Here is a 12,243-nt window from a genome sequence, read left to right as displayed (position 1 = left end):
TCCTACTTAAACAATAGTGGCATCAGCTCATCTCAACTAACTTCTTTTCTTCCCCTCCCCCAAAATACAGTAATTGCCAATCTTTAATACCAGCTAAAAATGGTCAGTTAAGAATATTTTTCCTTCTTAAAAACTCTCTTCAGCTCCAAAAAAGGGCAAATTGTTTTTGCCCCCAAAGCCTTATTTTATACTTTACATTGCAAATGCGTTAATTAATTTTCCTTTATCTTTATTTAAATTGTTGTAATTTATTATTAACATTATCCATAATATTAAACCTATATCTAAAACCTCTATATGCCAAACCTTGTTTAATATTAATCTGTATCTAAATTTATATCAACACCTTTAGCCTATTTATTCCAGCTATACTAATAGAACAAGCCCTGTGGCACATGCTGTTAAAGTATATTACAGAGCACGGTGACACATCTGGAGGATCAGAGGAGGGAGGGGGCAGGTCAGCCAGTGAACTGGCTGCACAGTGCAGCAGACCAGGCTACGAGGTCATGTAATGAGTGAGCAAGCAAGATGTCTGGCTCTGAAGCAACTGTCTGCTGGGTGGGAGGTGAGGCCAGTCAAGCCTGAACCTCAGACTAAGTAAAAAGAAAAGGAGTACTTGTGGCACCTTAGAGACTAACCAATTTATTTGCGCATAAGCTTTTGTGAGCTACAGCTCACTTCATCGGATGCATACTGTGGGAAATACAGATGATGTTTTTATACACACAGACCATGAAAAAATGGGTGTTTATCACTACAAAAGGTTTCAGGAGAGTGGGGTGGGAGGAGAGAAAACCTTTTGCAGTGATAAACATCCATTTTTTCATGGTCTGTGTATATAAAAACATCTTCTGTATTTTCCACAATATGCATCCGATGAAGTGAGCTGTAGCTCACGAAAGCTTATGCTGAAATAAATTGGTTAGTCTCTAAGGTGCCACAAGTCCTCCTTTTCTTTTTGCGAATACAGACTAACACGGCTGTTACTCTGAAACCTGTCAGACTAAGTAGTCACCTCAGGGCAAGGCATGTCAGGCCACTGACTGGCTGAAGCCCTCTGTTGGTTGCTGGCAGGGTTTCTCCAGCATTGGCTTCTCTTTATCACTTCCCTTCTCCCTAGGTCTGACTGTCATGCCTATCCTGTGTCGCTTCCTTGGGCAGGTCTCTCTCCTTGTGCCCTTCTTGTGCTCACCTCTGCCCCTGTTCTTGTTGCTGTGTTTGAGTGTTTTCTGTTCCCCTCCGAGTCTGTCACATGCTCCCACATCCTGCAACCAGTCAGCACTGAGAGCAGGATGTAGTCACCTGCCAGGAGACCAAATGCACCCATTCCGAAGCTAGGTAAGTATAACCGAGCAATTCAGCCTTTTTTTGCCGCCCCATGCTGTGGGCCCTGAGCCAGTGCCCCCGTTTGATGTGCCTTTTTCCTCTTCCTGCTGCTCGCTCCTTAGAAGCAGGGAAGAAAGGAAGAGGGAAGTGCAGAAGAGAGTCTCACTCATCCCCAGCCTCAAGACTGTGGGGCATGCAGAAGCTTCCTTTGAGACATGGCAGTATCCTCCTTTCTTCAGTTCTTTTTGTGTTCTCTTGCACGCCATCAGTGTACAGGCACCCAACGAGGGACCACTGACCTGGCTCCTGAGCTCCTGGAAGAGGCTATTTTATTATCATGAAGGAGGTGGAGTAGCACGTACAGGTGAGGTTCTGATTTTAAAAGGGCACCCTCCCCTTTTATGAGAAGTGGTGTGCCCCAGTGACTAGGGCATTGGACTGGGACACCAGAGGACTTGAGATCTAGTCCCAGCTCTGTTACTAGTCTGCTGTGTGACTGTGGGCATTTGTGTGCCTCAGTTTCTCCATCTAAAATCCATGGATAATGATACTTTCCTCCTTTGTAAAGTCCATGGAGAGCTGAAGATGAAAAAAGTTGTTGATTGTTATGGTAAAGCCATAACTTCTGTGCACAAGGTAAGCTTTTGGGTACCCTAGAGCTTTCTTTTCTGATTGGACTTCCAGGATGCCCACTTACTGCATATGGGGGAGTCCTTCTATCTGTGCATTTTCCTTAGAGAAAGGTACTGCCATTTCTAGGTTCTTCCCTTAGGATTAACTCCAGGATCTAGACCAGGGGTCTCAAACTCAAATGACCACAAGGGCCACATTGGCCCAAGGGCTGCATCACTAACCACCCCCCGCCCTGGCCCCATCCCCACTCCACCCCTTCCATGAAGCCCCACCCCTGCCCCACCTCTTCCCACCCCTTACCTGCCCCCATTCCAACCCCTTTCCTAAATCAGGGCCTTAATTTAGTAAACTTGAGTCATCCATCCTATTTGTTTAACTTTTTAAAAACATTCTGACTTCATTTACCTACCCCAAAGAAAAAATCAGGTGTGTGTAAAAGAAATCAACCCCCCTTAGTTACCAAAAAGAAAAAGTTACAGTTGCAAAGTGATGACAGTGTGGTTCTGTATTGTGTTGTTTACAGAAGTCAAGCACTTAAAAGCAAGGAAATGACTGCTGACACAGTAAACCATGTTATTCTTAGCAGGTGTAAAGAAGCACATGTTTCATCAGACCATAAGGAACTTAATTAATTATGATGTCAGATGTTTCAGCTGGTTATCTGATAACTGAAACTTCTTGGGGGAGGGGAAGAAGGTATTAAACATCCAAATTATATATGTATACCTCAATGCCCATAGCAATCAGCTGAAACACCAATCCACTTGCATAATTAATTGTGAATCAATGCTATCTGGAGGCAGTGTTTCCTAGTGGATAGAGCACTGGACAGGAACTCATGAGACCTGGGTTCTAGTTCCAGCTCTTGCCAGTGGTCTGCTGGGTGACCACTCTGTGCCTCAGTTTCCCCATTGCAAAATGAGGATTATGATACTGAATTCCTTTGTAAAGCATTTTGCGATCTACTGATGAAAAGTGCTAGAAAAGAGATAGGAATTATGATAATTATTGTTACACTTTTCCCTATTTTAAACTATACACACGTTATTCTCAAGAAACAGCAATTACTTTACCAATAAATATTACTGTCAATGACTACATATATTTTCTGTCATCGATAACGCTTACCACTCATAGGGCTTTTCACCAATTGATCTCAAAGCACTTTACAAATGTGGGTAAGCGTGATCCTTCTCCCTTTAGTCTCACATGCTGAGTCAGTGCACAGCTGAGACTAGAACCCTGGAGTACTGACTCCTAGCTTGCTCACTGGATCATGGGGCATGTTTAACAGTATCTACATTTTAAAAAAATTAGAAACTGAAATAAGGATAAAAAGACTAATAGAAAAATAATTGGAAAAAAAAATCCCTAGGTTAGATTTCAGGTTGATGGTGTGTGATGAAATAGGCCTTTCTTTAGATGCGAATATTTTGCTTGTATGTTAAGCCGGTTAAGGATGTTCTTTACTTTTCATTTCATTGGTCTTTTAAATGTTTTCGGGAGGAGGGGCTGGAAGTGGTGTGATAACATTATCATTACTTAGTGACTTTGACTTTTTCATTTTTTTTTAACCAAGTTTTTTTGTGTTAGGATTTGGATTCCTTTTTCACTGCTTCTGGCAGCTCTACTGGGGATGAAATATTAGGAGATCCGCTCTCATGGTGTTACAGTAAATGAACAGTGGAAGTATTTTAAGACAACCAGATCTGGAACTGTCATGCTGAGGTGTCCCCCACTTCCCCCAAAAAATTCGGTGAGAGAAAAATTTGATTTCAAAGGCCCCTGGACTTTTGGTACCTCAATCAAGCTAGGTAGGAATTTTGGGGTTTGGATCCATCTCTTTAAAAGAACAAAACAAAAAAACCTCAACCACATCTCATAAAATCATAGGCCTGGAAGGGACCTCAAGAGGTCATCTAGTCTAGTCCCGTGCACTCATGGCAGGGCTAAGTATTATCTAGACCATCTCTGACAGGTGTTTGTCCAACCTGCTCTTAGAATCTCTCCCGCCTCCAACCCAAATACCACGCTGTGTATGGGTTTCAATGGAAGCTGAAAGCATTCCTTCTCTGCAGTGCTAAGGCCTGTTAACCATGCAAATGATAGAACAGAAATTCTGCTTTAACTGTATTTATTTTCAGTCATTCTTTTAGGGCCTGATTCTGGAAAGCATTTAAGCATGTGGTTAAGTCCCCTTCTTCAACCGAAATGCTAGCTAAGAGCAGGGCCTTAGACCTGAGTATATACAATAGTACCATTTTGTAACTCTCCAAAATGTTACATTTGGGTTATAAAGTGTTGATGAATTTGATACCTTCCTCAAAATATTTGAAAAAAAAATTGTTGAAAGCTATTTTGATGTAATTTGGAGCTTGATTCTTCTCTGGCTTGCACAGTTGTAAATCTGGAATAACTCCATCCAATTCATTTACCTGGGAGTAGAATCAGGGCCCTGAGTCTTTACAGAATGCCGTCAGATAAATTACTACACCAGGTCCACTCAGTAGATGACTGCAGTTTGTATTGTTTTTATTAACTCCTTCAGCCTCTAGAAGGCAAATCAGAATATTTTGCTGTGTGGCATGTGCCCTCTGAATTTTAGCCCATTGGAAATGGGAGTGCTATTTTGAATTCAGTCGGTACTAGAGATAGACAAAGAAAAATTTCCAACTAAACAGTTTTCTGTTGGAAAATGCCCTTTCTATAAAATGGACATTTTTGTGTGTGAAACTGTGTTGATTTTGAGACTTTCCCATGGGGGATCAAAATTGAAACTAAAATTTTAATTTTGGATTTTTTAAAAAAAAATCAAATTTCATTTCAAATTTATTTTATTTTGTTTCACTTTGACTCATTGGCATTACTTCACCACATGTTAATAGCAGCACACATGTCACATTATGCACTACGACTCCTGACATGTTGTCATAGATACTAATTAGAGGAGCAGCTGTTTTCAGTATGCTACAAAAATGATTCCAGGTTATCCCAAGGCTAGTGAAAACTGCTGCTGCTTTAATTGGTACACAGAGTGCTTGTCTTATTGTGTTGAAAATGTTGCATTACAGTATAATTAGGAGACACTTTCAACAAGACAATAAGATAAGGATGTTTCAATCTGTACTAAGTAGCAGCTGCCCTTAATTTTAAAAATAAAATAGAATAAAAAATAAAAAAATATTTTGACTGCTATAGTGAGATGTCAGTTATAGGACATACTATGACTTATCATGAGATTTTGTCATGATTGGACAGGTTTTGATGTCATAGTGTGCCCTGCTACTGATATGTTACAACATTTAAAAAATAATATAAAAAAACCTAAAATAAAATGAATTTTGAAACAACAATTTTTGTTTGGAAACACTGGTTTTCTAAATGTAATTTTCTTTTTCTATATGAAATTTTGGGGAATTTATATTTCAGGGGAAAATGTGAAAAATATTTGTTTTTGTTCCAATCAGAACAAAAACAGATATACAAAGTTCCTGGGAAATGGAAATTGAGACAGTTTCAGTCACCCTAGCAACCCGAACTTCAACCGTGCTAGCAACACCAGGGCGGGTGGGACCATGTTCAGGTTACTCTTTGGCAGGCTTATCACTGTGGGCTGGATCCTGTGATGTGCTTGGCACTGAGACCCTGGTCCACGTAAAGCACTTAAACATGTGCTTACCTTAAACATGCGGGTAGTCCCATTGACTTCCGTGACTCTCATGTTTAGGTTAAGCACATGCTTAAGTACTTTGCTGCATCAGGGTTAGAATGCTTAGTTTCTTGCAGGATCAAGACCATAGTGAATTGCATGTGTATACATTTTTTTTTGTTTTCGTGTGTATGGTGTCTGGTTTTACCTTGGCTAAACACTCTGGGCCAGATTGGCATAATTCCATTGCCTCCAATAGTAGTACATACCCACTGACTTCAACAGAACTTTGCCAAAATATTCCAGCTGAGAGTCTGGCCTATGAACCACAAAAGGTTAATTTTGTGACTCATTTTATTAGCAATGTTTCAGAGGGTTGCCTGGCCTTGTATAAAACACGTCATTTAATGAGTCTTAGAGGCAGGATAGAAATACTCTATTATTGTGGTTTTGGAAGATTATTCGTGCATTAGTGGATTTGGAATATGATTGTTACAATAACCAATAGGAGCATAAAAGGTTTGAGGCTGTTTAAAATATCCATTTACAAATGAGTTGTTGCAGGAGGCCTGCCTGAACTAGCCTCCACTATCCACGTGTTTTGCTGTCTGGTGGGGGAGAGCATTTTTGGAAGAGTTGGACAAGAACTGCAGAAAAACAGAGGTCCAGCGGTTAGGATGCTTGTCTAGTACTTTGGGGATCTGGGTTCAAATCTCTGCTCTGCCACAAAACCTCCTGTATCTCTTAGTCTCTCTGTGTTTGTTCCGCATCTATAAAATGGGGACAATAGCACGGCTTACCTCCCAGAGGTGTTGTGATGATAAATATACTGATGATTGGGAAGTGCTCATCCTTTAGTAATGGGGACCATATAAATACCTAGGACATTTAGATAGCTAGAAACATTATTCAAATAACCATCCCTCACTCCCAGATTCACTTTAACCACTCAAGCAAATCCGTATTCACTACAGCCGGTCAACATTTTGAATTTTCATCTTTTTGACAAAAAATTTTATACATTTATTTTAATGAATAAATTCACATTTTTGGAGGATGGTTTCAACCAGCTAAAGAGCTGGTTGGAGCTTTTTATTTTAAAATATTCATCACATTAAAAAAAAACACTTTTTTTTTCTTTTGAAATTGCAGTAAAATTTGTTGAAAAAATCCACATTTGTTACTTTTTTTTTTTTGACCCGGGGTAGTATTCACACCAGAAGTGTTTACTGGCCCTCTTGAAACCTCTTTGTGGATATAGGAATCATCCTGTCAACGAGAAGTAATAGCATCATGTGACTTTGGGTGACAAATCACCAGCTCAGGTAATGAACGCTGAATAGAATGTACTCCAAGCAGTACTTGTGATGAGATGGGTACATATAAAGCATTTGTTGAACAATTCCCAATTTGCTCTTGGCTATCAGAGCAAAGTTCTGGAGAACCAGAACCAGGAAAGGAAGGTACCTGACAAATGAACCCTTAAATACACATTTGTCTCTCTAGGAGTTAATACCCACTTCAAACACTGCCCAGTAGCAATTCATTCCTGCACCAACTGAGATCCATTTTCCCATTGAGTTTAAAGCAAAATTCCCATTGATTTTAACACAAGCAAGGTCAGATCCTGCGGGTGGTATAGTGGAAAGGAATGTGGTCTAATGGTTAAAACAAAGGCTTTGGCATCAGATCAACTATTTCAGGCTCTGCTACTAACTCATTTTATGACCTTGAGCTAGTCACCATAACCTTTGTGCCTCAGTTTCCCCATCTGTAAATTGGGGATCATAATGCCCTAACTTTGCAGACTGGTTTGAGAGCCTTAGATGAAAGAGACTATTTAAAGGCAAATTATTCCTGTAAACTCTCAGCAGATATTAGCACAGCCAAAGTTGATTTACTTGGTATTAACTGGGCAATGCTACAGCCCAAATAAGATATTAAAGAGGGAAAAACTGTAAACAGTGCAGTATGTTATTACTTTCAAAGCTTTGCTGCAGATTTAAAGCCTTCGGGGACATTAGCGACATGTCCTGGCTTCAGCGCTGAAGAGCAATGTTCATGCGTTGGTTATTTAGGGGATATTCCAAAAGGTAAACAATAAAAGACATCAAATAAATATACCACTGCTCTAATTATGTATGAGCAGCACTGCTTTGAGGAGGGGGTGGGAGAGGCTGAGTGCGTATATATAGATGTCTTCATTGTTTGTTCAGGAAGGCACTTGCAATAGGCCATGCTGGTTTTGTTTGGATTGCATAAGCTTTAATCTAAAGTTAGAGATGTTTTTAGTTGATCTGTGTTAATGTTGGGTGGGAATTAACATGCATAAGAGAAGGTCATGTGACCTCTCCCCCTTTTCCATCGCTTTATCGGATTCCTGCCAAAGCAGAGTGGCTAGAGGCTGGCTGGGCTGGGCTGGCATCACACAACCCAGCGAGATGCCAGCGATCTCAGTCCTTTACAGAGGCGCCGTCATTATTAGCAGGTAGTACCTCTGAGCAGCGAAACTGATGAAAAATGTGTGGCTGGTCGGAAGAAGGAAAGGAGACTGCGTGGTTGGGCTGGGGTGTTTAAGAGCCTCGTTGGGGAAATACAAAATTCCTGTCTGTGCTACAGATATTTAATGTCTAATCTCATCTCAACTGGGCAAGAGGAAGGGAGAATTCCTTTGGTTTCCACAGAAAAGTGATTCAGTAAGGGAGGGAGGGGGGATTGTGTGTCTGCTTCGGAAAGGGCTGAGGCAGTGATGCAGGCTGAGAAAATCAGAAGTGCCTCCTTTAGGATAAGGGGGAAGACTTGCCTTGTCCTATCCTGGAATATCTCCTGGCCCTTGGTACCTTTCCAGGACTTTGGTTCTTTCTCTCCGAGCTAAACGAGGGGAGGGAGCACAAGTGACTGTGTGATCAGGATGGGGTAAGGTATAATGGGGTGATAAGTGGAAGGGCTAAGGGTTATTAAATTGGAATGAGTGTAAAAACCTTCAGTGAAATGATATTCTGAATAATGAGCTCTTTTGTTTGACTGCCTACTCTCTTGGGGAAGGTTTCCTTCCTATTCCTGAAGTCCCAGCATTGCATAGGAAGTGATTAAGAACAGAGGACTTTTTGGAAGTCCTACACACCTAGTATAAGATTGCCTTGTGCTCAGGGTAATTTGCTCCGAAATCAGCCCTCTCTGCTCCTTTGCGATGCATTTTGTATGATCTGAAAACTTGTTCCTGCTAATGTTAATGCTGTGTGAGTTTGGGTTTTTGTTAATTTATTCCATTGTTTGGGGGATCATATTTAGGAAACATTTTTGGGGTAATCAGCTAGTCACCTGTTTTATGAAACCCCTATCCTGACATTACTTTTGAGTTTGGGTTAAAACTCAGTTTCCTGTTTGTTAATAACACGTTTTCTTCAGGCATGTATCCAAGTAACTCTACATTGTAACTTCAATATGCTTAATTAGGGCCACATAGTCTGCTAAAGTAAATTGGTGTAGCTCTATTGAAGTCAGTGGAGCTATTCTGATTTACACTAGCTGAGAAATTGGCCCTAGATGTTCATCTAATGCCTTGAATATGTCAAATACTATATAAATATTAAGTATGATTAATATGAAACTGAAGTAGGAGGGATGAAGATTTTTTGATTGGAAAGTAAAATTTGATCAGAGACTTAGTCTTGGATATTATGGTCTCTGAGGTGTAGTTTCGAGCTGCGTGAAGGTACTTAGTTAGGATTTAAATCTTCATGTCCCTACAGGCTCTTCTGGAAAAATGAAGGGTTACTCCTCCCATAACCTGTTGGGTTTAGATCTGGTTAACAGGCTCTGCTGTATCCACTTCCATGTTATTGCTGAGACCAACCCATGTCAAATCTCATGCTGAATCACAAAACACGCATTTTTCCTCCAAGGTGAACTATGGAAACAGGAAAGTGTGTGGCAAGAGACTGAATTAGAGAGGACCTCGGTATTGGGTTGTTGTCTAGAATATTTGGGCACTTTTGGCTTGTTAGGTTAAAGTCCTATGTAACACAGCTGTCATGAAAGTATCTCAAGGGGCCAGGAGAAGAAAAGGGACTATACCTGAATTCTAAACAGGGCTTTAGTGATCCAAATAAAAACCTGTATTTCTGAGGCAAGTTGAGTCTAATACTGAGGCACTCTGCAGCCCTGAGTCGTCTTTAAATAAATAATTAAAGGGCAGAAATTTCAAAGGTCTTCAGCATTGGCCTAACTCTGTTCCCATTGAAGTCTGTGCTGCCCCAAATGTCTCTCAAAAGCCTTCATGGTGGGAACTTGAGCTAGGTGGTGCCTCAGGATGGGAATTTGTCTATCCTAATCTCTTGTAGTGCAATATATTGGTGTAGCACTGTCGATGTCAGGGGTCTGGATGATGGTGTGTTAATGTGACCTTTTTATATCTGTGCTGAAATGTCAGAAAGGCTGGATCTCTACCTATGTGCCTGGGAGGAAGTCAGAGTTACTAGGGAACATACACAGCCTCTTTATTCTTCCCAAGTGTTTTGAAGTTATCTTGTTAATATGTTTTCTGTTTTTACTTAATATTGGGACTCACGTATTTGCTTGGGTGTCAGATGGTGGGAGTCCCAGATTCTGGAGGTCTAGAGCATCTGTTTTTTGACTAGAAAGGTCGGAATGTTTTCGCTAAAATGAAATGTCAGCAAAACATGCCATTTCATCCGAGCCAAAACATTTTGCTGAGAGATATTGGTTTCCATGAAATCATAGAATCATAGAACTGGAAGGGACCTCTAGAGATCATCTAGTCTAGTCCCTTGCATTCAAAGCAGGACTAAGTATTATCTAGACCATCCCTGACAGGTGTTTATCCAACTTGCTCTTAAAAATCCTCGACGATGGAGATTCCACAACCTCCCTAGGCAATTTATTCCAGTGCTTAACCACTCTGACATTTAGGAAGTTTTTCCTAATAATGTCCAACCTAAACCGCCTTCGCTGCAATTTAAGCCCATTGCTTCTTGTCCTATCCTCAGAGGTTAAGAAGAACAATTTTTCTCCCTCCTCCTTGTAACAACCTTTTATGTACTTAAAACTGTTATCATGTTCCCTCTCAGTCTTCTCTTCTCCAGACTAAACAAACCCAATTTTTTCAATCTTCTCTCATAGGTCATATTTTTCTAGACCTTTAATCATTTTTGTTGCTCTTCTCTGGACTTTCTTCAATTTGTCCACATCCTTCCTGAAATGTGGCACCCAGAACTGGACACAGTACTCCAGTTGAGGCCTAATCGGTGCAGAGTAGAGCGGAAGAATTACTTCTCATGTCTTGCCTACAATACTCCTGCTAATACATTGCAGAATGATGTTTGCTTTTTTTGCAACAGCATTACACTATTGACTCATATTCAGCTTGTGATCCATTATGACCCCCAGATCCCTTTCTGCAGTACTTCATCCTAGGCAGACATTTCCCATTTTGTATCTGTGCAACTGATTGTTCCTTCCTAAGTGGAGTACTTTGTATTTGTCCTTATTGAATTTCATCCTATTTACTTCAAACCATTTCTCCAGTTTGTCCAGATCATTTTGAATTTTAATCCTATCCTCCAAAGCATTTGCAACCTCTCCCAGCTTGGTATTGTCCACAACTTTATAAGTGTATTCTCTATGCCATTATCTAAATCATGGATGAAGATATTGAACAGAACCAGACCCAGAACCGATCCCTGCAGGACCCCTAGCGTTCAGAGTCGGGAAGGAACCTTGACACTGTGAACCACTGATAACTACCCTCTGGGAATGATTTTCCAACCAGTTATACACCTACCTTATAGTAGTTTCATCTAGGTTATATTTCCCTAGTTTGTTTACAAGAAGGACATGCGAGACAGTATCAAAAGCCTTATTAAAGTCAAGATATAGATAATGTTTGGGAAGCTTTGGGGGTGAGAGAAAGGCTCATAGACTTTACGGTCAGAAGGGACCATCATGATCATCTAGTCTGACCTCCTACACATTGAGGTAGTGAACTTCCTCACTTTGACTGGAGGAGGGGGGAAACACACGAGACACTCTAGCTCGGTGGGTAGGGCACTGGCCTGGGATGTGAGAGACTAGGTTTAATTCCCTACTCTGCCTGATTTGGGGTGCTATGGGATGAAAGCTTTGCTCTAGAGCAGGAAGCTGAGTTTGGATCTCTCAAGCCAGGGCCCTGCCCACCTCACTAGAGAGTGTGACGTGATGCAAAAGCATTTGAACAAAAACATTGAAAGTTGCCACAAAATGGAGTTGTCCTCCAGTCAGCTCCAATTTGATCAGTGCTCCTCTGTGTTAATCAGGCGTGTGCTTTAAAACCTTGGAGCTGAAATCTCCTCCACCTCTCACCAAATTCCTTCATTACAGAATGAGTTGGTTTAAACTGTTTTTGACAGTAGACTTGTTGGACTATTGGTCCAAATTCAGATCTAATTTGTGTACCAATGTATATCTGGAATAAATCCATTAGCCAGAGTGGTGGTGTTCCACATGGATGCTGGTCTCATTGAGAACACAAACGCATATATTTTGTGTGTATGTGTGTGTCTGTCTTTTCCATCCATGTCTGGGTATGTATACATTAGCTTATGTCTGTGTAACTTTGCGAGGTTTTATTTTTG

The 12,243-nt window shown here is 40.7% G+C and overlaps 1 protein-coding gene across 8 annotated transcripts in view; it reads left to right on the top strand.

Annotated features, from left to right (window-relative positions):
* Positions 1 to 12,243, top strand: part of LOC102948183 (syntaxin-binding protein 4) — a 151,798-nt gene that overhangs the window by 57,230 nt on the left and 82,325 nt on the right. Inside the window, exon 1 of one of the 8 annotated variants that reach the window (XM_037911135.2) lies at positions 1,595 to 1,693. The exons of the other annotated variants lie outside the window; for them this stretch is intronic. The gene's annotated coding sequence lies outside the window, so the exon portion shown is untranslated. Of the gene's footprint in view, positions 1 to 1,594; positions 1,694 to 12,243 lie in introns of those variants that run through there. 8 annotated transcript variants of the gene reach the window in all.

Source organism: Chelonia mydas, chromosome 10 (assembly GCF_015237465.2).
Source record: "Chelonia mydas isolate rCheMyd1 chromosome 10, rCheMyd1.pri.v2, whole genome shotgun sequence".
NCBI lineage: Eukaryota > Metazoa > Chordata > Testudines > Cheloniidae > Chelonia > Chelonia mydas.
The sequence above is the reverse complement of the archived record's forward strand: the minus strand, read 5'-3'. Positions and strand labels throughout refer to the sequence as shown.